The 27,448-nt window shown below is 41.7% G+C and overlaps 1 protein-coding gene across 2 annotated transcripts in view; it reads left to right on the top strand.

The window, feature by feature from the left end:
• arhgap22a (Rho GTPase activating protein 22a) overlaps positions 1-27,448 on the top strand; it is a 309,850-nt gene that overhangs the window by 21,913 nt on the left and 260,489 nt on the right. The window lies entirely within an intron of this gene.

The following is a 27,448-nucleotide window of genomic DNA, read 5'->3' as shown; positions in this document are numbered from 1 at the left end:
AGGTTTGTGTTCTGTCTGTCAAACTCCCAACAAAGTATATGTGTTCAGTTTTTTTCCAAATGAGTCTTCTCCATTTTGGTCAGTCATATGTATCTGGTGGGGAAACTGATAAGGGTAGCAGAAATAGATAGACAGGTTCTGGGTTGTTACAGGGAGAAAGCGGGAGAATGGAGTTGAGACTTACCAGCCATGATTGAATGGCAGAGCTGATGGGCCAAATGGCCTAATTTCTGCTTCTATATCTACAGTCTTAACATCTAAATTGTGAGAGAAGCTCCACAGAATAAGTTGTTATAAAAGACTGTTCCTGGGAGATGCTAGTTCAGTTTACCAGGGTGTGTTCCAGTAGTAATCTGGTACTAAGTTTGATGTAGTTAACAATGATTGTGTACTATCTCTTAAGTGAGGCTCTACATGAGTCTGTCATAGTTTCTCATATAAACATCTGAAAACATTGAGCACAATGTAATAAATCTCTTTCTTTTGTTTATTAAGGCCAACCTTCCCTTCTACTGAATACTTTGTGGGCATCTATCCCCACAGGCTATTGATAACTTCGACTAATACCAGGAAGAAGAAATGTTGTCCGTGAATCTAGCTAAGGCATATTAAATTATTCCAGTGAACATGATCACAGCATGTACCATTCTGACAGGCACAGATTTAGACATATATACAACAAGCTCTCAAACATTACAAGTAATCACATGAGATCACACTGTCAGTATGATTCTCTGAATGCTCTGCAACTGAAGAGGGTCTGAGAAGATTGCCAGGATTGAGCTACATCATGGAGAAATTGGGGAAACTGGGCTTGAATTACTTCAAGTGGAGAAACTGGTGGTGAGATCTAATGGAGGCATTCAGAATCAATGAGGGGTTTTGATGGATATGATTTCCTTTTCTTCTCTCCATTAACATAGGGGATTGGCAACCACAGGATATGGATTTAAGTTGGTTCACTAAATTGCTGATGGGAACTCATTTTCCATTTTACTCAGCAAGTTATGATCTGGAATACTAGCCTCCAGGATACATGAACACCAACTAGCCACAAAACGACATGACCCTCTCTCACTAGTATCCTTACATACAGATAAAGAAGGATGCCACTTTGACTGGGACAATACATCCATCTTAGGGCAAGCAAAACAGAGACACGCACGAGAATTCCTAGAAGCATGGCATTCCAACCGGAACTCTCTCAACAAGCACATTGAGTTGGACCCCATCCACCACCCACTGAGAGAGAGAACAGTAAATGACATCACCAACCCAAATAAACTCCAGCATATAAATAGAAAGCAGGAATTATGTACACTGCTTCGCCTGAGGCCCACTGAAGATGTTACCTAGTAGGGTGAGGAAACGTCTGGAAATTGAACCTCCCAGTTCAGTGAGCAAACCTACATCCAGAACCATGAAATAATGTTTCTTTACTCCAATCTTTTCTGCATGGCAAAATGGCTCAATGGTTAGTACTGGTGCTTCATAGGAGTACTCTGGGTGCTCCAGTTTTCTCCCACAGTCCAAGAAAATGCAGGTTGGGTGGTTTGGCCATGCTAAATTGCCATAGTGTCCAGGGATATGCAGGCTAGGTGGATTAGCCATGGGAAATGCAGGATTACAAGGATAGGGGTCTGACTCTCTCAGTGGGATGCTCTTTGAAAGGTTAGTGAAAAATAGCTTCTTTCCACACTGTAGAGATTCTATAATTCGAAATGCTGCCTGTCACTCCTGTAAAATTTTGTGATTCTATGAATTTACCTGTGCAGAGTATAACTGCCAGTACAGTGAACTTAATTATATAATCATGCGACAGTCTCATTATGGGAGAAAGTCCTAAGACTTGCCTCTTCTGATTTGCACAACTTACAAATCTTCTTTGATCTCAGGATGCAGTGGAGCTGAAATCTTAGCAAACAAAGCATACCTCTTCCCTGCCAAAGGAAGCCAGATATGCTAAGAATAAACATTTATCAACAACACAACTGTTCATTTTGCTTACTGGCAGGATCACTGAGGTAAATCCATTTTAAAAACTGAGACCAATAACTGGGGTTAGTGGAAGATTTTTCTACTTTTTTGGTTAAAAAGGCTCCACTACATTTTTTATTTGAAAGTGACACATGGTCAAACCATGCACTTTTAAACCCCATAAGTTATTCCCTGAAATATTTACAAGCCATTTCAGTATTTCTAATCAACCCATTCAGAGATGTGATTACACACTTGGTTTGGGACTTTAATCTGGCTCAGAGGTCGGGGCACTACTAAAATGCCACAAGGACCCTGTACATTTTAGAATTTGTACACACGTATAGGAATAAGGGTTGGACTTAAATCTCCAGATTGTCAGGAGATTTACAGGTGGATTTACAATCCACACCAAAGGTTTTCATTAGCCTTTGTTAAACATCACACAACACACAGCAACAAGTACTTCCAGATAAACCTGTTGGACTATAACCTGCTATTGTGTGATATTTAACTTTGGCTACCCCAGTGCAGCACCAGCACCTCCACATCACCATTAGCCTAGAATAACTCAACTGTACGTAAAGGTTGAGCAAAAATGGAAGAGCTTAGTAGCAACTTCCATAACCACCTGTCATTGTGAAGTGTGTCTTACAGCAAGCAATGTGGCTGATTTGCAAACAACATAGTACAACAAACCGCAATGAGATAATCGTTAGATAATGTGCTTGATAGTGATGGTGGTCAAGGAATAAATATTAGACACGACACCAAAAGAGCTCCAATGCTTCTCTTTGGTTAGCACTCATTGGATAATATCCAGCTATCTTGAGAAGGTAGCTAAGGCTTCTCATTTAACATCTTATTTGAGACCGTGCCTCTGACCTAGCCTATCCCTAGTATTACTTTCCCTGTAAGGGATCGATGCCAGAGCAATGAAGCATGTAGGAGAGTGTGGCAGGAGGAGCACCAGCCACATCGACAAGTGAAATGTCAACCTACAAGGCAGAACCACTTCAATAAAGTCATACTGTATAGAAACAGACCTTTCGGTCCAACTCATCCAAGCCAACTAAATTTCCCAAGTTAATCTTGTCCCATTTGGCCCATATCCCTCCAAACCTTTCTTATTCATGTACCTATCCAAATGTCTTTTAAATGTTGTAACTGTGCCATTTCCTCTGGCAGTTCATTCCACAAATGAAGCACCCTCTATGAAAAGGTTGGCCTTTTAAATATCTTACTCCTCACACCTTAAACCTGTGGGCAGCATGATGGCACAGTGGTTAGCACTGCTGCCTCACAGCACCAGAGTCCTGGATTCAATTCCAGCCTCAGGCAACTGTCTGTGTGGAGTTTGCACATTCTCCCCGTGACTGTGTGGGTTTCCTCCGGGTGCTCCGGTTTCCTCCCACAGTCCAAAGGGTGTGCAGGTCAGGTGAATTGGCCATGTTAAAATGCCTGTAGTGTTAGGTGAAGGGGTAAATGTAGGGGAATGGGTCTGGGTCTGGGTGGGTTGTGTTTCGGCGGGTCGGTGTGGACTTGTTGGGTTGAAGGGCCTGTTTCCACGCTGTAAGTAATCCAATCTAATCTATGCCTTCTAGTTTTGAACCCCTCTGCCCTAGGGAAAAGATGTTTTGCTATTCACCTTCTCCATGCCCTTCATGGTTTTATAAACCTCTATAAGGTCACCCCTCAACCTCCTACTCTCCAGTGAAAAACGTCCCAGCCTATTCAGACACTCCTTCTCACTCTAATCCTCCAGTCCCGGTAACATCTGAGTAAATCTTTTCTGCACAATCTCCAATTTAATAATATCCTTACTATAGCAGGGAAATCAGAACTGTACTTCAAAGGTAGCCTCACCAACAGCCTGTATAACCGCAACTTCCAACTCCTACCCACTGAGCAATGAAGGCAAGTGTGCTAAAATACCTACCTGTGATACAACTTTCCGAGAACTATGTACCTGAACCCCCTAAATCTCTTCGTTCTAACTGCCAAATGGAGGAAGCAACATCCAATAGAGGGAAATGATCTATAACCAATGGATCAGATCAAAGGTCTGCAATCCTGCCACTTCCAACGTCTAAAGGGTGTGGACAATTAAACAATAACAGAAGAGGGCACGCCACAAATATCCCATCCTCCAAGACGGGCAAGTCCAAAACATCAGTATAATAGACAAGACTCAAGCTGCTGAGTGAATGATATAGCTCAGTGCCTTTGACACCCAGCTAAATAATTGCCAGTATTAACCAATGTAATTCATTCCACATGGTATCCAGAAATGACTAACTACACTGGCAATAGCAAAGCCTATGGGATGTGATATCTAGTACTGAAGATTTGGGAACTCCGAGCCAAGCTGTTCCAGAACAGGGAAAATGCAGACATCTGCTCAGCAATGTAGAAGGTTTCCTAGGTATATCACAAAAAAACAAATTCAACCCAGGAAAATACCACCCTATCTGACTACTTTCTGTCCATCTCTTCACTGATGAACAGTGTCATTGCCAGAGTTCTCAGCCATATGCCACTCACTGATGCTCAGTTTGGGTTCCTCCAAGTAATACTTGGTTCAAGACCTTTATTCTAGTCGTGGTTAAAATGTGGACAAAAGAGCTCTTCTCCAGAGGGAAGGTGAAAGTGACTACTTTTGTCATCAAGGCACTGTCAAGTATTGTATTAAGGGGCCTGAATAGAAGTTTAATAAAATCAGGGAAAACTCCCCTTTTATATGGAGTTATACGTGGCATGAAAGGAGCTAGTTGTTGGAGGTCAAGTACTACACTTTTTCTAACTTGCTAAACTTTTCCATTATTTATAACGAGTGTGATGGAATTCTGATTGCCTTGTTGGGAGAATGCAACTCGAACAACACATGAGAAGCTCAACACCATCTGGGATAAAGCAGCCAGCTTGATACATAACCTATCCACCAACTTAACTACTCATCGCTCCTCTACTAGTACGCACTGCAGGTACTGCGCACCAATTACAAGGTGTATTGTAGCAACTCTAGAAGGCTCCTTTCCACATTCTGAAGAAGGGTCTCTGGACCTGAAATGGTAACTCTCTTCTCTCCAAGCCTACTGAGTTTTCCCATCAATTTCTGTTTTTTTTTGTGAGCATCTGTATGGATCCTTAGGTCAGATACCTGATACTTCTTTTTTTAAAAAGACATTTGTTAAATAGGTGAACCTTCTATCATCAGTTTGTCTCTTATGGCAAACTAACAAACTCATCAGTTACAATGCAATGATTCCAGATCACAACTTGCAACTTTTGACCAAATCGAGGAGCTTCAGTAAGCTATGTCAGATGACCAGCTAGAACAGCTTAAGAAGATTGTTGTTGGGTGTGCTGAATGCATCCAATGATTTCCCCAAGCCAGTATGTTCTTTATAGTCATTCAAAGAGGAGCTCTGACTCTTCCCAGAATTTAATCATCAAAGGCAAAAAATTCCAAGATGTACAAGACCACATACATAAAGGTCAAGTGGACCAAGTTGGGGTAATTGTGCAAGGACCAGATAGGGTCATGCTGCCATTACACTAAGGCATTTTCTGATTTGGATAGAGACAAGACCGTTCCATGATGATATGTGATGTTCCAGTATAAAGGTACCCTTCTCGTCTTCAGTTGCATCCTATATGTAGTATAGTTAGTTACCTGCCTTAAGCCAGTCAGTTTTCTGTGTAATGAATAGTTGCAAAAGTTAAAACAGAAGGCAGACTATTTGTGTATATCTTAGCCTTGAAAATAGTTAGTGATGTAAATATACACGTCTGACTCAACCAAACCTGACTAATTATGATTTGTGTTAGGTGAGCTAATATATAAAATCCCAGATGATATCAGTAAACTGAGATGATGTTATTCTGAATCTATTGTTAGAAATTTGATTTTCTACACAAGAATGAATAGCTGGAGAAAGAGTTTCAATTCTTCATATCCGTCAGTTAAACTTCTGTTTTAAAGATGAACTTCCTGACCAAATTATGTGAAAACAAATGTTTTAAGGTATATTATTAATATACCTTTTTATGGCAAAAAATACTCTTTCAGTTTTATCATGAATTTGATTTGATTTGATTTTTAATTTAAGCTGGAAACACCTTTTATTTCCAATGAAATTAATATGGTTCATTATTTTTACACACTTATACATAATTATAGCAAATTGACCTGATCATACATAGATCAGGAAAAAAAACAACAAAACTGGAACTAGGTCAATTTTAATTTTGAAGGTTCTCCTATTGCTTCATGGAGTCACTTTGTGTGTTATTTATTAACTTTTGTGTCTGTAAAAGAAATTGACATTTTGTAATGTATTAAGTTCAGGAATGCCAGATTTTCATCTTTTGATGACCACTTTTGAGATGCTTTTTAAATCCTTAATTTGGGTAAAAACACAATCCCTGATGTAGAGGAGCAAAGGGTGGGTGTGGTGTTCTATCACAGAGTCACAGAGCTGTACAGCACAGAAACAGACATTTCATTCCAACTCATCCATGCTGACCAGACATTCTAAATTAATCTAGCCCCGATTTGGAGGAGCCGGTGTTGGATTGGGGTGGACAAAGTTTAAAAATCACACAACACCAGGTTATAGTCCAACAGGTTTAATTGGAAGCACTAGCTTTTGGAGCGCTGCTCCTTCATCAGGTGGTTGTGGAGAATAAGATTGTAAGACACAGAATTCAAAGCAAAAGTTTACAGTGTGATGTAACTGAAATTATACTCCACAACCACCTGATGAAAGGAGCAACGCTTTGAAAGCTAGTGCTTCCAATTAAACCTGTTGGACTATAACCTGGTGTTGTGATTTTTAACTTCATCTAGCCCCATTTACCAGCATTTGGCCCATATACCTCTTAACCCTTCCTATTCATATCCCATCCAGATGCCTTTTAAATGTTGTAATTGTACAAGCCTCCACCACTTCCTGTGGCAATTCATACATGCAACACCCTCTGTGTGAGAAAGTTCTCTCTCAGCTCCCTTTTTAAATAGTTCCCCTCTTGCCTTAAACCTATGCCATCCAGTTTTGGACTGCTGTGCCCTGAGGAAAGAAGACCTTGGCTATTCACCCTATCCATGATTTTATAAACCTCTATCAGGTCACTCCTCAGCCTCTGACACTCCAGGGAAAACAGCCCCAACCTATTCCACCTCTCCTTATATCTCAAATCGTCCAACCCTGGCAACATCCTTGTAAATCTTTTCTGAACCCTTTCAAGTTTCACAACATCTTTCCTGTAGCAGGGAGACCAGAATTGAATGCAGTTTCCAAACGTGGCCGTATCTATATGCTGTACAGTCACAACATGACATCCCAACTCCTATATTCAGTGCACTGACCTATAAAGGCAAGTATACCAAACACTTCCTCACTACCCTGTCCACATGTGACTCCACTTTCATGGAACTATGAACCTGCACTCAAAGGTCTCTTTGTTCAGCAACACTCCCCAGGACTTTACCATTAAGTGCATAAGTCCTGCTCTGGTTTGTCTTTCCAAAACGCAGCACCTCATATTTATCTAAATTAAACTCCATCTCCCACCCATCGGCCAATCCAATCAAAGTCCTGTTGTAATCTGAGATAGCCTTCTTCACTATCCACTGCACCTCCAATTTTGGTGTCATCTGCAAATTTACTAACCATACCTCCTACGTTCACATCCAAATCATTTATATGCACTGGATTAGTAATTCAAATACACCAGCTAATGCTCCAGGGATCTGGGTTCAAAACCCAGAGCATTAGAATTTGTAATAGCTGTACAATTCTCTCCCAAGTATGGCTGTTGAAGCCAGATTACTGAATATATTCAAAAAAAGAGATTGATACACTTTTTTAGACTTTTAAGGCATCAAGGTATGGGGTGAAAGAGGGAATATGACATTGGGATAAAGGATTAACCGTGACGATATAAAATGGAGGACCAGGCTCAAAGGGCTGAATGGCTTTACTTTGCTCCTAGTTTCTATGTCTCTGTTTCTAAAGAGAATAGATATTTGGGAAGACCATCACCCGCATGTTCCGCACCTAATCACACACCAATAACAAATTTCTGGAGAAACCCAGCTGGCTTGGCAACATCTTTTGTAGAGAGAGAAACAGAGTTAACATTTTGAAGCCAGGGACCCACCTTCAGAACTCACAAATCCTCCTGATTTGGAACTGTGTCATCCTTCCTTTACTGTCACTGGATCAAAAACCTCGGGCTCCCTGACAACATGCTGGACGTCCCGCTTTCTCAAAAAGAGAGGCCACTATCATCAGCTCATGGTTGAATAGTGAGGGGCAATAAACTTAGGCGTAGCTGGCATGCGCATGTTTTCAAGAGCAAATTTAATAAGAAAGGTGTTCTGACCATACAAAAAAAGTTGTAAAACCCTCCGAGCTGTGTGTTTTTTTTTTAAATACTGGTGAATTGTACGTCACCCATTCCAAGGCAATACTGGATTCAGAAATAAATCTCAGGACTGAAATGATCACATACTGACTAGCTCACTGCATAGTGATTCTATTTTATGATAACACTATGTTCGAGACTTTTCAACTCCAGGGAAAGAATCAATAAAAAGTAGTTATTTTTGGAAATGAAAGTGTTGATCATACTGGAACTCCTATCTTGTAAGCTTCCAAACAGTTAGACTAAGCTTTTGTTCCTCCTAGGGAATGTGTCAGAGGGTAAGATTCTTGTCCCATTTTTCATGAAAAAAAAGTTTTGCATTCCTGTGGGATGAAATTATCATTTTTAACATTGTCCCAGTGAAGTATCATGAGTTTCTGAACCTGAAATGGGAACACATCACAGCAACAACCACTCTAGTTAAGATAGCAGCAACATCCCAGGGCATTTCAAAGAGACCTGGTGGAAAATGAGTCAATTGGGAGAAATTGGAAAAAAATAGAGAACAGCTTTTTGATCCATTTAATCTCTGCCCGATGTTCAAAGGAGCTATCCAATTAATCCCACGCCCCAATTCTTTAACCACTGTTCAGGATATTCATTTTACATTTTCAAATATTAAAGTCTCTCAAGTATTCCCGCTCAATGGTCTTCCTGAAATTGCTTCCATCGCTTTTCTAGAAAGTGCCCTCCAGACCACAAGATTTCTGTTATTCATGTTTCTGTCTGCGTAGCGTCAGCCTATATTTGTGAACAACAACCATAAAGTTGTCCCCTTTGGTTAAAACAGAGCAGCTGACAAAGAAGTAAGAAAGTAGGAAATACTATGTGCAATATAATGGTGCATTGTGTGTTTAAGGTAATGGTACTTAGGGTAGTAATCCACCTAATTAAAATAAGAATTTGATATGAACGCTTCAAAAGGTGAGAATCTAAGAAGGTGACCAGAAGGTGATTTGAAAAGGAGAAAAAGAGGTCAGGCAAGTTTGGGAATCCTGGATGTGGAGGGAATGTCTTATAAAGAGAGTTTGAGTCTGTTGGGCCTTTACTCATTGGAGTTTAGAAGAATTAGAGGCAGGTTTATTGAAACATAGATTCTAAAAAGACTTGACAAGGTAGAAGTGGAAAGGTTGTTTTTCTATTGTGAGACAGTCTATGACCAGAGGGCGTAATCTCCAAGTAAGGGGTGGCCCATTTAAAACCGAAATGAGGAGGAATTTCTTCTCCTAAGGTTAGTGAATCTGAGGAATTAATTGCTTCAAAGGGCTGGCAAGGCTGGGTCACTGAGTATATCCAAGGTGCTGAGAGAGTCATAAGTCACGCGACGCCAGGTTATAGTCTAACAGGTTCATTTGAAATTGCAAGCTTTCAGAGGTTGTGATGTAAACCTGATGAAGGAACAGTGCTCCGAAAGCTTGTGATTTCAATAAACCTGTTGGACCATAACTTGGTGTTGTGTGACTTCTGACTTTGTTCACCCCAGTCCAACACTGGCACCTTTACATCAAGGCTGAAATAGACAAGAGTTTTATTGAGCAAGGGAATCAAGGGTTATCGGGATAAGGCCAGGAAGCTGGAGTTCAGGCTTATCAGATCAGCCATGATCTCAGTGAATGGTAGACTCGACTCAGTGAGTGAAATAGCTTACTTCTGCTCCCACATCTTATAGTTTTGAATACTATTAACGTGCAGGAGGAACACCTGTTGGGTCCATTCATTTTAGTGATTGTTTTTAGTATGAGCCTTCCTCTACTTGAAAACAGAAATGTCAGATGGAGCCCTGTCTTCGTCATTAAAGATTAATCATTCTGGAAACGCTTCTTCTGATAAGTCCATCTGAAAAGACCAAAGTAATTGTAAGTGCATGTATTATTAAAGTCACCGGGTGATTCCTTCCCTTATCCTACAGATTAAAGGGACAGGAGGACTCAGCACAGCTGTGCCCTTGCCTAACTCTCTCTGTACATTTTGCCGTCTGTAATTGAGTGAGGTACCTCCATCTACCCTTTGTACTGCGCGGCTCCTATATGAACATCCCATTGTGTGTGATAATGACCATTAAGGTTTGTAACTGCACCACGAGACTGTCCTCAAAAAAAAACTGCTGCTTATTAACGTTCAATGGAGCCAACTATACCTAAGTAGCTTAGTCAAAAAGCCTAAATGTAAAGAAAACATCATGTAATAACAAGAGGTTTTGTAGGAATTAATGGAAACAAATTACGTGCTTCAGTAATTATCTCCTATCATGTGACTCGGTGCAACAATTCAGTGATGTTAGGGTGGGACTTTGCTTTTTAACCCAAATGATGTATAAGCACTGTCTCATGGTGTACATTGTATTCGACTGCTGGGATTTAGTGGACTTGGTCCTACTAAGGTAAAATAAAAGCCAGTTTGAAACCTCACAACATGAGGTCCCAAATACTGTTAAGCCAATCAATATCACATGTGACAATGGGTTTCACTTGAATATTTTATAACAAACATGGTTCAGGGAGAAAAAATTTCAGCAGAATCCAATTCTTAACAAAATCCCATGTTCCTTGTGACTTAGAATCAGACAGCCACAGAGATATACAGCATGCAAACAGACCATTCGGTCCAACTCATCCATACTGACCAGATATCCCAAATTAATCTAATCCCATTTGCCAGCATTTGGCTCAAATACCTCCGAACCCTTCTACTCACATATCCATACATTTGCCTTTTAAATCTTGTAATTGTACCAGCCTCCACCCGTTCCTCTAGCAGCTCATTCCATATATACACCAACTTCCGAGCGAAAAAGTTGCCCCTTCGGTCACTTTTAAAATTTTCCCCTCTCACCTTTAAACCTATGCCCTCTAGTTTTGGACTCCCCTACCCTGGGGAAAAGACCTTGGCTTATTCACCCTATCCATGCCCCTTGTGATTTTATAAACCTCTATAAGGTCATCCCTCAGCCTTCATTCCAGGGACTTCTAGTGTAGTTGCACCATTCTCCAGCACACATCCTGTGTGTAACATGCACCATCTTGAATTCAGTCACCTATTTGCATTTTCCAGTATTTATCAAAAATGATACTTTAAGCACAGAAAAGTTAGCCTCTGTCTATGTCCAAGTCATAATCATAGACATCAAGGATGCTATAATTGGGGAAATGGCAAAGAAAAGCTAATACAAATGGCTATTGTGATGAATCCTGAGACATGTCTTTGGTAATGGTACCATTTAATTTGATTCCTGGAGGAAACATTATATTCCCACTCAATAACATTACTTCCTTTTTTGTCACGGTCCTGTTGCTTTATGTTTTGAGTCAGTATTTCCCATTCAAAGTTGCTATGTCACCATTTCAATTTTTTTGTGAGCATTGTTGGCTGGGCTGCCCATCCCTCGTCTCCCTCGAAGTTGATGGTGAGTTGCCTTCTTGAGCTGCTGAAGTCCACATTACGTAGGTAGACCATCAATGCCCTAAGGGAGGCAGTTCTAGAATTTTGACTCCGCAATACTAAGGGAGTGCTATTGTTGAGGATCGGGCAGTCGATGTTGTCTACATGAACTTTACTAAAGTATTTGACACAGTCCGTCATCATAGGCTGGCCCAGAAGACTGTCACATGAGATTCACAAGTAAGTTGGATACAAAATTGGCTTGGTCATTGAAGACAGAGGGTAGGGCTGTCCTAGAGGTGGTCGAAAGGTGTGTCAGGGCATACTGAGAACTGTAAAGGGCATGGGGTGGACTGAGAACCGGAAGTTGTGTAGGGGCAGGCTGCCTTAGTGGTCGGAAGGTGAGAGGGACGGGAGCTTGCTGGGTCTGTGTGGTATGCACTATTTATGTAACTGGATTGGATTTTTTATGTACAAATTTCATTGTCGCTGTCGTGTCATATGTGAAACTGGAATTTGAGGTTTGTCCTCATCTCCCTGTAAAATGGTTGAACGGTAAGGTTTGGGGCCTGACTTTGCTGCTCCTCTCCCTTGTAAAATTGCTGTTGTATACAGCTGTAAATGTTAACTGTTTTTTTTGTAAACTGTTTCGTAATTGTTTTAATAAATTTTTTTTTAAAATTTTAAAAGACAGGGTAGTTGTGGGGGTGGGGCATGTATTTCTGCTTGAAGATGTGTGACCAGTGGTGTTCTGCAAGGCTCCGTGCCGGGTTCTCTGTTGTTTGTTATTTATGTAAATTATTTACATGAAAAAGATGGTGGCCTGATTTAGGAAGTTTTTAGATAACAACATAAAAATTGCAGTTGCAGCTAGTAAGGCAGGTCGTCAACGATGCAGCAGGGTTCAGATTAGTTGGAAAGTTAGGTGGAAAAATGGCAAATGGAGTATAATCCAAACAAGTATGATATGATGCATTTTGGGAGGTCAAAATGAAAGAGAAAAGTATGTAGTAAATGGTAGACACCTTAGAAGCATTGGTATACAGAGGGATCTTTGGGTAAAAGTGCATAGCTCCCTGCATGTATCAATACAAATGGATACAATGGTAAAGAGGCATGTGCCATGTTGTCTTCATCAGTCAGGGCAATGAGTCTAAAGGTTGTCGAGTCATATTGCAGCTGGATAAAACTTTAAGCCGTATTTGAAGAACTGAAGAATGGACTTGAGAGCTAGAAGGGGTCACAAAAAAGCCTTGCCAAGTAGGATTAAGGAAAACCCTAAGGCATTCTACACTTATGTCAGAACGAGCAGAGGCCAATGTGAGGGTAGGGACGATCAGGGACAGTGGAGGGAACCTGTGCCTGGAGCTGGAGGAGGCAGAGGAGGTCCTTTAATGATTCCTTTGCTTCTGTATTCACTACTGACAGAGATCTTGCTGTTTGTGAAACAGGTTGATGTTAAGAAGGAGTACGTGCTGGAATTTTGAAAAACATGAGGATAGATGAGTTCCCTGGACCAGACGGGATATGACGAAGGTTGCTACAGGAAGCAAGGGAAGAGATTGCTGCACTTTTGGCAATGATCTTTTCCACATCCACAGATCCCTCAAAATTGCCACTCAAGTTGACAGGGTTGCTGAAAAGGCATATGGTGTGTTGGCTTTCATTAGCAGGGGGATGGCGTTTAAGAGCTGTGAGGTTATGCTGCAGCTCTATAATGCCCTTGTTAGACCACACTTGGAATATTATGTTCAGTTCTGGTCGCCTCATTATAGAAAGAATGTGAAAGTTTTAGAGGGGGTGCAGAGGAGATTTGCCAGGATGCTGCCTGGACTGGAGGGCATGTCTTATGAAGAAAGGTTGGGGGAGCTAGGGCTTGTCTCACTGTAGCAAAGAAGGATGAGAGGTGACTTGATAGCAGTGTAAAATATGATGAGAGGTATAGATAAAGTGAATAGCCAGAGACTTTCTTTTCCCCAGGGTGGAAATGGCTACCATGAGGGATCATTATTTTAAGGTGATTGGAGGAAGGTTTTGGGGAGATGTTGAGGTGGGTTCTTTACACAGAGTGGTGGGTGTGTGGAATGCACTGCCAGCAATGGTAGTAGAGTCAGATACATTAGGGACATTTAAGCGACTCTTGGATAAGCACACGGATGATAGTGAAATGAAGGGTATGTAGATTAGTTTGATCTTAGAGTAGGATAAAAGGTCGGCACAGCATCGAGGGCTTTAGTGGCCTGTACTATTCTGCGTTCTATGTTCTATTTGGGGGTTTTGTGTACAGCTTGCCACACTGTACAAAGAATATGAGGCTTCCAGATCAGGAGGTATATAAAATATATGTCTCAAATATAAGGAATCAAAGTATGACCTTCGCAGAGCCATTAAGACAGTGAAGGACTGATACTGATCCAAACTAGAGACCCAGACAGACACTCAGCAACTATGGCAAGGACTGAATGACATCGCAGGTTCTAAAAAAAGAGAGTGCAAGATAGCAGATGGTGACACATCCCTCCCAGATCATCTCAACACCTTCTATGCTCGCTTTGAGCAGAATTTTGGTGGAGAGGTAACACCTATTCTGACAAGTCCTGACGAACCTATCCCAACAGTCACTGCATCAGAGGTCAGATCATTTTTCCTTCATGTGAATCCAAGGAAAGTGAGGGGACCAGACGGAGTACCAGGCCGTGCACTCAGAGCATGCGCAGATCAACTGGCAGAGGTCGTCTTGGACATCTTCACCCTCTCCCTGCAGCATGCCACTGTCCCTGCCTGTTTCAAGAAGGCCAACATCATCCCTGTGCCTAAGGCTCATGCAGCATTTCTCAATGACTACCCCCCAGTGGCCCTAACTTCGGGGGTCATGAAGTGCTTTGAAAAACTGGTCATGGCATTAATCAACTCCAGCCTCCCCACTACTCTTGACTCACCCCAGTTTGCCTATCAGACCAACAGATCCACAGCAGATGCCATATTACTTACCCTTCACTCCTCCCTAGAACATATTGACACCAAGAACAGCTACATAAGAATCCTACTCAGTGACTACAGTTCAGCCCTCAACACTATTATCCCCTTGAGACTGATTACTAAACTTAGTGATCTCTGGCTAAGCCCCACTCTCTGCAACTGGATCCTCAGTTTCCTGACCCACCGGCCACAATCAGTGAAGATTGGGGACAATATTTCACCCTCACTAACACTCAACACTGGAGCCCCCCAGGGGTGTGTACTCAGCCCCTACTGTACTCACTGTATACCCATGACTGCATTGTCAAATACCAGACTAATGCCATTTACAAGTTCACTGATGAAACTACTGTAGTCAGTTGAATCTCGGATGGTGACGAAACAAACTACAGACAGAAGGTGGTAGACTTGGAAAAACGGTGCACTCAAAACAACCTATCTCTCAACACTGGCAAAACCAAGGAACTCATTACTGACTTTTAGCAGGATGTTACTCATGCGCCCCCCCCCCCCCCCCCCCTACATATTAACAGCACAGAAGTGGAACGAGTGGAGAGTGTCAAGCTCCTGGGAGTGGTCATCCACAACAAGCTTTCTTGGACCCTTCATGTGGATGTACTAGTTACAAAGGCCCAACAATGTCTCCTCTCCCTCAGGTAGCTGAGGAAATTTGGCATGACAGAGAATACCCTTGCCAATGTTTATAGGTGCACAATTGAGAGCATTCTGTTTGAATGTATCACTACCTGGTATGGCAACTGTACCATTCAAGATCAGAGAGGTTACAGAGAATGGTGAACTCAGTCCGGACAATCACATCTGGTAGAATCCATCTACCAGGCCCACTGTCAAGGATAGGCCGCCAGCATTCTCAAAGATCCATCCCACACTGGCAATGGTTTTCTACAACCTCTACCATCGGGAGAAGGTACAGAAGTCTGAACACCTGCACCAGCTGGTTTTGTAACAGTTTCCACCACACTGCTGTTAGAATACTGAGCACACTCAAACTCTTAACGTTCTCCTGTTTCTGTTTTTGCTGCTATTTACCTATTATTTACTATCTATGCTACTTAACTCTGTGATCTGCCTGTATCACGTGCAAGACGTAGTTTTTCACTGTGCCTCGATATACATGACAATAAATTCAATTCATTTTAGGGAGGCTTTGGAGAAAATATAAGAGGTTGACCAGAATGCTGACTGATCTAGAGTTATTTAGCTATAAGGAGAGGTTGGACAAACTTGTATTGTTTCCTTTTAGAGAGCTGGAGACGAAATGGCAACCTGCAAAAAGTATATAAAATTACAGTTTCATGCATAGGTAGGTAGTCAGAGGCTTTCTCCCAGGTTGGAAATATCAAGTACTAGGGGGATAGGTTTAAGCTGAGAGGGGGAAAGCTTAAAGATGTGAGAGGCAAGTATTTTACACACCAAGGTGGTAGGTATCTGGTCAGGGCAGGTGATGGAAGCAGATATGTTAATAATGTTTAATTCTTTGAGGAGTGTGGATCCAAGCATGTGGATGAGGGTAGAGCAGTGGATGTAGTGTACATGGATTTTAGTAAGGCATTTGATAAGGTTCCCCATGGTAGGCTTATGCGGAAAGTCAGGAGGCATGGGATAGAGGGAAATTTGGCCAGTTGGATAGAAAACTGGCTAACCGGTCGAAGTCAGAGAGTGGTGGTAGATGGTAAATATTCAGCCTGGAGCCCAGTTACAAGTGGAGTTCCGCAGGGATAAGTTCTGGGTCCTCTGCTGTTTGTAATTTTTATTAATGACTTGGAAGAGGGAGTCGAAGGGTGGGTCAGTAAATTTGCAGACGATATGAAGATTGGTGGAGTTGTGGATAGTGAGGAGGGCTGTTGTCGGCTGCAAAGGGACTTAGATATGATGCAGAGCTGGATTGAGGAGTGGCAGATGGACTTCAACCCTGTCAAGTGTGAGGTTGTCCATTTTGGAAGGACAAATAAGAATGCGGAATACAGGGTTAACGGTAGGGTTCTTAGTAAGGTGGAGGAGCAGAGGGATCTTGGGGTCTATGTTCATAGATCTTTAAAAGTTGCCACTCAGGTGGATAGAGCTTGTAAGAAGGCCTATGGTGTATTAGCGTTCATTAGCAGAGGGATTGAATTCAAGAGTCCTGAGGTGATGTTGCAGCTGTACAGGACCTTGGTTAGACCACATTTGGAGTACTGTGTGCAGTTCTGGTCGCCTCACTTTAGGAAAGATGTGGAAGCTTTGGAGAGGGTGCAGAGGAGATTTACCAGGACGTTGCCTGGAATGGAGAATAGATTGTACGAGGATAGGTTGAGAGTGCTAGGCCTTTTCTCATTGGAACGGTGAAGGACGAGGGGTGATTTGATAGAGGTTTATAAGATGATCAGAGGAATAGATAGAGTAGACAGTCAGAAACTTTTTCCCCGGGTACAACAGAGTGTTACAAGGGGACATAAATTTAAGGTGAAGGTTGGAAGGTATAGGGGGGATGTCAGGGGCAGGTTCTTTACCCAGGGAGTGGTGGGGGCATGGAATGTGCTGCCTGTGGGAATGGCAGAGTCAGAATCATTGGTGACCTTTTAAGCGGCAATTGGATAGGTACATGGATAGGTGCTTAAGCTAGGACAAATGTTCAGCCCAACATCGTGGGCCAAAGGGCCTGTTCTGTGCTGTATTGTTCTATGTTCTAGGTTTAAGAGGCCTTCAGTCCAGGTACTAATCCGGAAGCCTCACGCCAGGCTGAGACCACCACTCCTGGATGAGACCACCTACTGAGCCTCCACATGGTGACGAGACCTTCACACCAGGACTAGATCGCCACCATATGGGGAGACAGTAACACCAGGTGGAAACCGCCTGTCTCCTCCTTCAGACACCTGGGCCGAGCTGCCTGACCTGGAGCCAGTGATGCCTTAAAACTATTCTTGGATCCTTAGCTTAAATATATAATTCAGTAAACCTATTCCAATCAGAGGCTATTACAGATAAATGGTTATTCCAATGTTTCTAGCTAAGACTCACTCACTTGCTCATTTGCTCACTCGCACCCATTTAGAAGCAATAAATATATAAAAGGGATTATGTTTGAGAAATCCATGATTAGTTCAGATTGAGCATGATGTTTAGCTCCACCCACAGCAACAAATGAACAATGTGAATCTTTCTTGTATCCAATTACAAACACACATTCAAAATAATCTCCATATGGGCACACTTCATCCTGAAAGAATTCATTCAAGAAACCCTGGGTCTGTATGGTGTTGTGTGAATGAAATGTTAACTCTGATTTTATGGTTCTAGAGATGGTTTAATTATTAGTGTTGGGCATCATCCTGTAAAACTGACAGCATTGTCTGGAGCTTTTTTTTTTGTGCAGTTCAACAAAAAACTCTATGTTGCAACCCCTGTTCCTCCATTGGCTCCTCTGTCAAAGTCCACCCTGTTAGTAATCCTTAGAAATCATGGAACTGATTTTTAAAATTCTAGCTTTTCATGTCATAATTGTCATCACTTACTCCTTCTGAAACATGATGCTTTGTTTATGAAATGGTAACTCAATGGCATGTGGTATTATAGCACATTACGGGCCCTTCTGCCCTCAATGTTGCACTGCCCTGTGGTACCAATCTGAAGCCCATCCAGTCTATGCTATTCCATTATCGTCCATATGTTTATCCAACGACCATTTAAATGCCCTTCAAGTTGGTGATGCAAAAGTGAGGGCTGCAGATGCTGGAGATCAGAGTCAAGAGTGTGGTGCTGGAAAAGCACAGCAGGTCAGGCAGCAACCAAGAAGCAAGCAGGAGAGTCGACATTTTGGGCAAAAGCCCTTCATCAGAAAGTTGGTGTGTCTACTGTAAACGATTGCTGAATTAGTTTATATTTGTGTGACATTAATCTTGTCTGTTGTGATTTGAACAGTTCAGAGTTTATTTATAAAACAAAATAACGTTATTTCAGTTTCTAATGCTGTGCACTAGTCTTTGTTTTGCTTTTTGTCAATCTCTATTGCATGCTGAACGACAGTACACAGTGCTAGGGACCTGGGTTCAATTCCAGTTTTGGGTGACTGTGTGGAGTTTACATGTTCTCCCTATGTCTGTGCAGGTTTCCTTGGGTGTTCTGTTACCTTCTACAGTCCAAAGTTATGCTGGTTGGGTGAGTGGCCATCTTAAATTGCCTATAGTGCCCAGGACTGTGTATGTTAGGTCAATGAACTTCAGGGTGACAGGGATAAGGGAAGGGGTTGAGGCTGGGGGGGAATGCTTTTTTGGAGGGTCAGTGTGGACATGTTGGGCTGAATGGTCTATTTCCACACTGTAGTGATTCTATGAACATGCAGTTGTATCATAAAGGTTGACAGCACGGTAAAGGAATTTTTAGCCCAAGTTTGCACCAGTCAAAAATAACCACCTTCCTGTAATAATCCCATTTTCTAGCACTTGCAAGTATACTTCTTAAATCTTATGCGATAGAAAAGTTGTGGCAAATACGATTATTGACTATCTACCCAAGTAGGGGCTGAATTGAGTTCAGTTGTCATTCAAAGGAGACTGTGTTGGTTGACATGTTTACACTGGTCGTCTTCTCATCCTTGGTCACCTATTCGAAGTTGGTAGACATCCTTGGGGATAAATGAGCCACCGAGGTGGAGCATTTCCAAAGTTTGATCCCTCAGGCTATGTTGAGTTAGCTAACCAAGCGTAAAGATAACATGTCGAGAGTGTGGTGCTGAAAAAGTACAGCAGCTCAGGCAATATCCGAGGAGCAGGAGAATCAACGCTTTGGGCATAAGCCCTTCATCAGGAATGGGGCTTGTGGGTTGGGGATGAGATCTAAACGAGAGGGGGAATGGGGTTGGGGGAGGTAGCTGGGAAAGCGATAGGCGGATGAAGGTGATAGGTCAGAGGGGGTAGTGATGGACTGGTCTGGAGGGCGGTGACGAGTTGGCAGCTTGGGGTGATAATGTGGAGGGAGAGGAAATGAGGAAGCTGTTGAAATCCACATTTATTGCGTGTGGTTGCAGAGTCCCAAAGCAGAATATGAGATGTTCCTCCTCCAGTCGTCAGGTGGTAATGGTTTGGCGGTGGAGGAGGCCCAGGACCTGCATGTCCTTGATGGAGTGGGAGGGGGGAGTTGAAGTGTTCAGCCACGGGACGGTGGGGTTGGTGCGGGTGTCCCAGAGATGTTCTCTGAAACGATCCGCAAGAAGGCATCCTGTCTCCCTGATATAGGGGAGACCACACTGGGTGCAACAGGTGCAGTAGATAACATTGCTTTTCCAGCAGCACATTCTCGACTCTGATCTCCAACATCTGCAGTCCTCGCTTTCTCCCATACAGATAACATGTTAGAGCAGTATTGACGTCAATGTTTTTGGATAAACAATCAGATGAAACAAAATCATGACTCTCTGTGTGCACCATTTAACATCAGGTAGAAAGTATGACTGTAAGACATGGCTAAGATTGAGTTTAGATCCAATATTTAGTCATGCACTTGTCGTGCTAGCGTGTATAACGCGAAGTGCTAGAAAATGGGATGAGAATAGTTGGATGGTTGTTTTTGACTGCTGCAGTTATGATGAGCCAAATGGCCTTTTTCAGTGCTGTAGAGCTAATGACACTGTCAAGGACCAAGGTGAGGAATGGCCTCTTTTTGGCAAGCTAATATAGGTCTAACTGGCAGCACAGTTGAACGTCCTCAGAAGAGAGAAATACTAGAGTGAAGACATGAAAAATTCAATAATGATGCATATTTTATATAGCAATGTTGGCACTTTATTCCTCACACAGGCATAATTTTTCATGTCACATGAATGGAAGCAGATGTATCTTTAGTATAGTTGGAAAAATTATCACCTTGCATAGCACTGAGAAGAAATCAAGTGCTGAGTTAATTTACATTGGGCAAGGGCATGGTTATGAAACCAAAGCAAGTAAATGAAGTTCCAATACTGATCAGCCATGGTTCAGTTGAAGAGTGAAAGATACTCCAGGGTGACTCCTACTGTTCACATTAAACTAATCCAAACAAAGCCAAAGAAAGAGATCTGATTTGGAGATACCGGTGTTGGACTGGGGTGTACAAAGTTAAAAATCACACAACACCAGGTTATAGTCCAACAGGTTTAATTGGAAGCACCCTATCTTTCGGAGTGACGCTCCTTCATCAGGTGACAGTGGAGGGCTCAATCCTAACACAGAATTTATGGCAAAACTTTGCAGTGTGATGTAACTGTACATTAAAAAATTGATTGTTTGTTAAGCCTTTCATCTGTTAGAATACAGTGATAGTTTCACTTCTTTCATGTGTAAATCACAAAACATTTTTTAAAAAAAAGTTGCATTCTCAGGTTAGCTGTTAACAATGGTGATAGCTAGACAATATGTTGAAGGTGTTAGCCCCCTGTGTTCTCTGTCTATGCCATGATGTTTAGATTGATTCTAATCTAAAAAGTGAGATAACGGAGTTTGAGATGAATTCATGCAGTTTTTGAACAAAGTACAATGTAACCCTGCAAGTACAAATTCACTCCACAAAATATATGTGTGCATGTGGGTCTTTGTCTGTGTGTGTGTCTGGGCTGGGGGGTTGTGAGTGTGAGAAAGTGTGTGTGTGAGTGTGTAGTGAGTGCAGAGTGTCTTAAGTCTGTGAGGGTGTGTGTGTAGTGCAATGGTGGTCACCTGTAATGTGACATTAACCCAAGGTCCCGGTTGAGGCCCTCCCTCAACCTTCATTTAAGAGTAAGTTACACTTAAACAACATTTTTTTTGCTCTCTTGGTTATTTTCATAAGTTTTAGACAACAAAATAAAATTTGTAAGATGTAAACATCTAAGTCAGAAATCCACTGGCCATGTGTCTGCATTAAGCAAAGTCCATTTGCTGGTTAAAAGCTTTATCAACAGGACTTATCATAGAATCTCTACAGTGTGGAAGCAGGCCATTCAGCCCATCAGGTCCCCACTGACACTTTGAAGAGCAGACCCATCCCTCCCCCCTCCACCTATAACCCTGCCTTTCCGATGGCTAATCCATCTCAACACTGGTCAATTTAACATGGCCAATTCACCTAACCTGCCAATCTTTGGACTATGAGAAGAAACCAGACTTCTGGTGAAATATTTCTTCACCACCATTGTCACACACACACAGCATTTAGAGTCCTAGAGGTGTACACCACGGAAACTGACTCTTTGGTTCAACCTGTCCACGCCGACCAGATATCCCAACCCAACCTAGTCCCACCTGCCAGCACCTGGCCCATATTCATCCAAACCCTTCCTATTCACATACCCATCCAAATGCCTTTTAAATGATGCAATTGTACCAGCCTCCACCACTTCCTCTGACAGCTCATTCCGTACACATCCCACCCTCTGTGTGATGAAGGTGCCCCATAGGTCTCTTTTATATCTTTCCCCTCTCATCCTAAACCTATGCCCTCTAGTTCTGGACTCCCTGACCCCAGGGAAAAGACTTTGTCTATTTACCATATCCATGCCCCTCATGGTTTTGTAAACCTCTATAAAGTCACCCCTCAGCCTCCAACGCTCCAGGGAAAACAGCCTCAGCCTGTTCAGCCTCTCCCTATAGCTCAAATCCTCCAACCCTGGTAACATCCTTGTAAATCTTTTTGAACCCTTTTCAAGTTTCACAACATCTTTCTGATAGGAAGGAGACCAGAATTGCACACAATATTCCAACAGTGGCCTAACCAATATCCTGTACAGCTGCAACATGACCTCCCAACTCCGGTACTCAATACTCTGACCAATAAAGGAAAGTATACCAAACACCTTCTTTACTATCCTAACTACCCATGACTCCACTTTCAAGGAGCTATGAACCTGCACTCCAAGGTCTCTTTGTTCAGCAACACTCCCCAGGACCTTATCATTAAGTGTATAAGTCCTGCTAAGATTTGCTTTCCCAAAATGCAGCACCTCACATTTATCTAAATTAAACTCCATGCCACTTCTCAGCCCACTGGCCCATCTGATCAAGATCCCGTTGTAATCTGAGGTAACCTTCTTTGCTGTCCACTACACCGGCAATTTTGGTGTCATCTGCAAACTTACTAACTGTAACACTTACGCTTCTACCCAGATAAATCTTTGAGTCTGTAATGGCTGCCATTTTACATTAACAATATGAGCACTAGACTTGAAAATAATTCAAGGTTTCAACTTGATGGGCATACTGGCTTTATACTTCTCACATGTTGACCTGTCGGAGATATCTAACTGACAGAGCAGGGATGGATGGGAACTCATTTTAACCCTGGGTGGCTCAGTCAGGTTTTGAATTTTTAATTCCAACCTATAATCTGGATGAATTCAAACAGAAAGTGAGGAGAGATTTTTAGTTCCTTTCTGACCTTGTCCTGTCTGGGATTTCCTACTTGTGAACATTGGAACTTTGTCAATTTAAACACAATTTTTTTAGATTAGATTAGATTCCATACAGTGTGGAAACAGGCCCTTCGGCCCAACAAGTCCACACCGACCCTCCGAAGAGCAACCCACCCAGAACCATTCCCCTGACTAAGGCACTATGGGCAGTTTAGCATGGCAAATTCACCTGACCTGCACATCTTTTCGATTGTGGGAGGGAACTGGAGCACCCAGAGGAAACCCACGCAGACACAGGGAGAATGTGCAAACGAATTTGAAACCCCTGACTTTTGTGAGGGAGCCACAAATAATAACAATTTAAAAATAAAAACACATTTGCAACAGCTCCAAAGTGACATTTCCAAAAAATGTTGCTGTATGTTTGAGATCCGCTGATGAATTCCACTGGATGGATGACTCATACACATAGCAATCTTTCCACTATTTGAAGGTCTTATTATATCAATGTTCGAATCAAAGAGGGACAGTCTTGATGTCTTCTTCTTTTGTATACTTTACATTAATGCTGGCAATAAACCTTCATAACTTGTTCTGAGCCTGAGACACAAACACTGGGAAAGATTAATTGCCTGTTGATGCCCTGAACAGACAAAGTCCAAATCATTGATTGTGTGCCTTTGAAATCAAGAATCACAGATCAAACTAATGCCAAAGCAACACTGCTTTGGTCACTTAGAAGGTGTTGCAGATCCACATAATTTGATTTTAAATGCTTTCATAGACTTAAATGGATGGGATTCAAAGTTCAGAAATATGGGACAGAAACCCCTAATAATCACTGGGGTGACTGCCTGTACCATAACAAGAAAAGGATCATAGAGGAACAAAACTACAAAGCAGAATTTACCTAATTCTGAAATGGCTTACACCTTTCTACTGAGTTTTTTAACTAAGCAAAAATTATTTGAGATGCAGATATTGCAGTGCATGAACATCTTTCAAAACTATGAAAGCCAGCTGTCGACAGTAAAAGCGATTACGCGAGTTTTCTTTCCAAGTTTTCTTTTCTGCTTTCTTTTGTATAACTGCATGTAGGTGTGAAAAAAGTGATTTTCTCAGTAGTGTTCCCATAAAGAAAATTTTGGGCTTCACTGTGGCACCTGTATAGAAGTTCCAACCAAAATCAACAAACTATCTTTAAGGTGAAGGGTGGAAGGTATAGGGGAGATGTCAGGGGTGGGTTCTTTACCCAGAGAGTGGTGGGGGCATGGAATGCGCTGCCCGTGGGAGTGGTAGAGTCAGAATCATTGGCGACCTTTAAGCGGCATTTGGATAGGTACATGGATGGGTGCTTAATCTAGGATAGAAGTTCGGCACAACATCGTGGGCCGAAGGGCCTGTTCTGTGCTGTATTGTTCTATGTTCTATCTTTTACGTAAAAACCCTCCTCCAAGCCAATGCAAGACATTTGGCCGCACTTTAATTGATTGTCCTACATCCCTTCCACTTACAGATTCAGATTGAGACACAATCTAAAGTCAAATTGCTAGAGATACTCAGCAAGGCTAACAACATCTATATAGAGAGAGAGAGAGTGAAGTCCAGTGGCCCTGGAAGACTTAAAACATTATTTTCTCTGCACAGATGCTGCCAGACCTGCTGAGTTTCTCCAGCAATTTCTGTTTTTGTTTCTAAAGTTACCTAGTCCTGATCAGCTACAAGACCCATTCCAGATAAAAATATGTTTTCCAGAATTTATGAAATAATCATAACAAATCCAAAAGAAATGATACTCACTCAATAAAAGGAGTAACTTTCAGTTTATCCACATTAGAATGTCAGTTCATGACACTGGCTTAACTGGACACCAGTCTCTTGTTCTGTTTTGCTATGAAGTTGTTCTTCTTCAGTCTTCTATCTTCCAACTTGTGCATCACACCGCTAAAATCCGAGCTTTATTAAGCTTTATTACTTGACTCTGTGTATGATCAGAGGCATCGTGGACTCTGGCTTTTTACTATGGGAAGAGGGCGTGAATGTTCTATGGTCAATCTTGAAATAATCGGGCAATCCTTCCTAATCCCTGATTGGTTTCTTTAAGCTAACATCATCTGTTTTTCTAACAGCTTGCTACTCTTAGTTTAACAATTCCATGAATTTTTACTCAGGTAAGGTAGCACAGTGAACAATTAATGCTTCTGTTTATAGTCATGATTCGGAGAAGCCGGTGTTGGACTGGGGTGAACAAAGTTAAAAATCACACAACACCAGGTTATAGTCCAACAGGTTTATTTGGAAGCACTAGCTTTCGGAGCGACGCTCCTTCATCAGGTGGTAGTGGGGGGCTCAATCCTAACACACAGAATTTATAGCAAAACTTTACAGTGTGATGTAACTGAAATTCTACATTGAAAAATTGGATTGTCTGTTAAGCCTTTCATCTGTTAGAAAAAGGTTTTGTGATTTACACATGAAAGAAGTGAAACTATCACTGTATTCTAACAGATGAAAGGCTTAACAGACAATCCAATTTTTCAATGTAGAATTTCAGTTACATCACACTGTAAATTTTTGCTATAAATTCTGTGTGTTAGGATTGAGCCCTCCACTACCACCTGATGAAGGAGCGTCACTCCGAAAGCTAGTGTGCTTCCAATTAAACTTGTTAGACTGTAACCTGGTGTTGTGTATGTGGTGTCACCTTTTTAGTGTTTAACTATCATTCCAAGTTATTGACTTTGGGAAGCTTTGTGATCGCAGTTACCTAACATGGGCCATTGATGATTTGTAGCAATGTTTTGATCGTTTATTGAGAAGCAACAGTTTAGAAATGGTGTATAAACTACTTTTTAAGCAAAGAAAGGAAGTATATGATCTGCAACCGATGAGAATGTTTCACTGATCCCAAAGCCATTCTGTAGAATGGAGGGATAAAAGCAGCACATTCCCACATCTCAAAGACCTTGCTGTCTTTAGTGATCATCTTTGTTTGCAACTGTCTGTGTTCTTCCCTCAAGCTGATGTAGGGGGCACATGATCTTCCTCCAAGAAGATTATGGTTCATCCACCTGGAGCCTCTCATAACTGCCCATCCATTCCTAGACCTATTGATATACCTTACTTTCAAAGATGTCCATCTGTGTCTGTCAATCAACTGTCCAAATTGTTTCAGCCAATGACTGTTGGCAGCTACTCATGATGCCAGGATGTCTGTTGTCCCCTTGCCCACTTCCATTTGCTGGTTAAATTTCACTCCTCCTAAGAATAAAAATTTCTCTTTTTTTAAAGCATACATTGATAATAGGATAGTGTGTTGCCTGGTAAATCTTTGACATGAGTCGTGATCTCCGTAGTCCTTAAAACTATTTCTCTGTGTTTATATACTAGAGATCTGTTTACATTTGTAGAAGGTTAGTTCCTGCTACACGGAAAATTCTAAATATGAAATACAGAAAAAGAATTCAGTTTTAACAAGGATACAATTTCCAACAAAATGTCCCAGAAGGATGCTTCTGAATGTTCTCTGATATCTAACAATATTCTTTAACGACAAGAACCATCCACAATAACCATGGATAACATGAAACAAATTAAAGCTCAAATAACCAAAACAAAAACAATTACACAGTGGTTTATTACAGAGTTTAAATGACCATTTTGCAAAATAGCTGTGTCTTTAACTAAATGCTTTTTGATTGCAAAGCATTCTCTTACATGTTAGCCAAAATTTATGGTACCTTGAGCCACAAAACAACAACAAAACGATAAAGCTATGTCTTAATTTTGACCTGGCTGTACGGTTTATTCCTTAAGGAAATGGTTTAATAACTAAATACAATTAAATAGACTATAATTCAATTACTCACTTGCTTGATCAGGCCAAAATGATTAATTCTTAAAAGATAACTCAATCCTATATCTGTGTTACCTTTTAGATTTGACTGTTTCAATTTGCTCCAGACTGATCTCTCTCAGTCTACCCTTTTTAAACTTGAGGTCATCCAAACCGCTGGCCATGTCTTTATTCATAATGAATCCCATTCGCTCATCCTCCCTGGGCTTACTGAACAACATTGACTCCTGCTTGACCAACACCTTGATTTTGAAGTTCTCATCCTTGTTTTACAGTCTCTCCATGATCTTGTACCTCCCTTCAGCTGAAAAATTGTCCAAAGTGTCAGTACTCATTGAAGTCTGGCATCCTGAGTATCTCCAATCTTGGATAGCTGTGTCTTCAGTTGCCAAGGCTCCAAGTTCTGGAGTTCTTCCCTTTCTCCTTAAAATGTGACTCCTTGTATCTCATTTGCCCTAATTTCACTTCTT

The sequence above is a fragment of the Chiloscyllium punctatum genome, chromosome 13, assembly GCF_047496795.1.
Source record: "Chiloscyllium punctatum isolate Juve2018m chromosome 13, sChiPun1.3, whole genome shotgun sequence".
In the NCBI taxonomy this organism is placed as follows: domain Eukaryota; kingdom Metazoa; phylum Chordata; class Chondrichthyes; order Orectolobiformes; family Hemiscylliidae; genus Chiloscyllium; species Chiloscyllium punctatum.
Note: the sequence above shows the minus strand (reverse complement) of the source record. Positions and strands in the feature narration are given on the sequence as shown.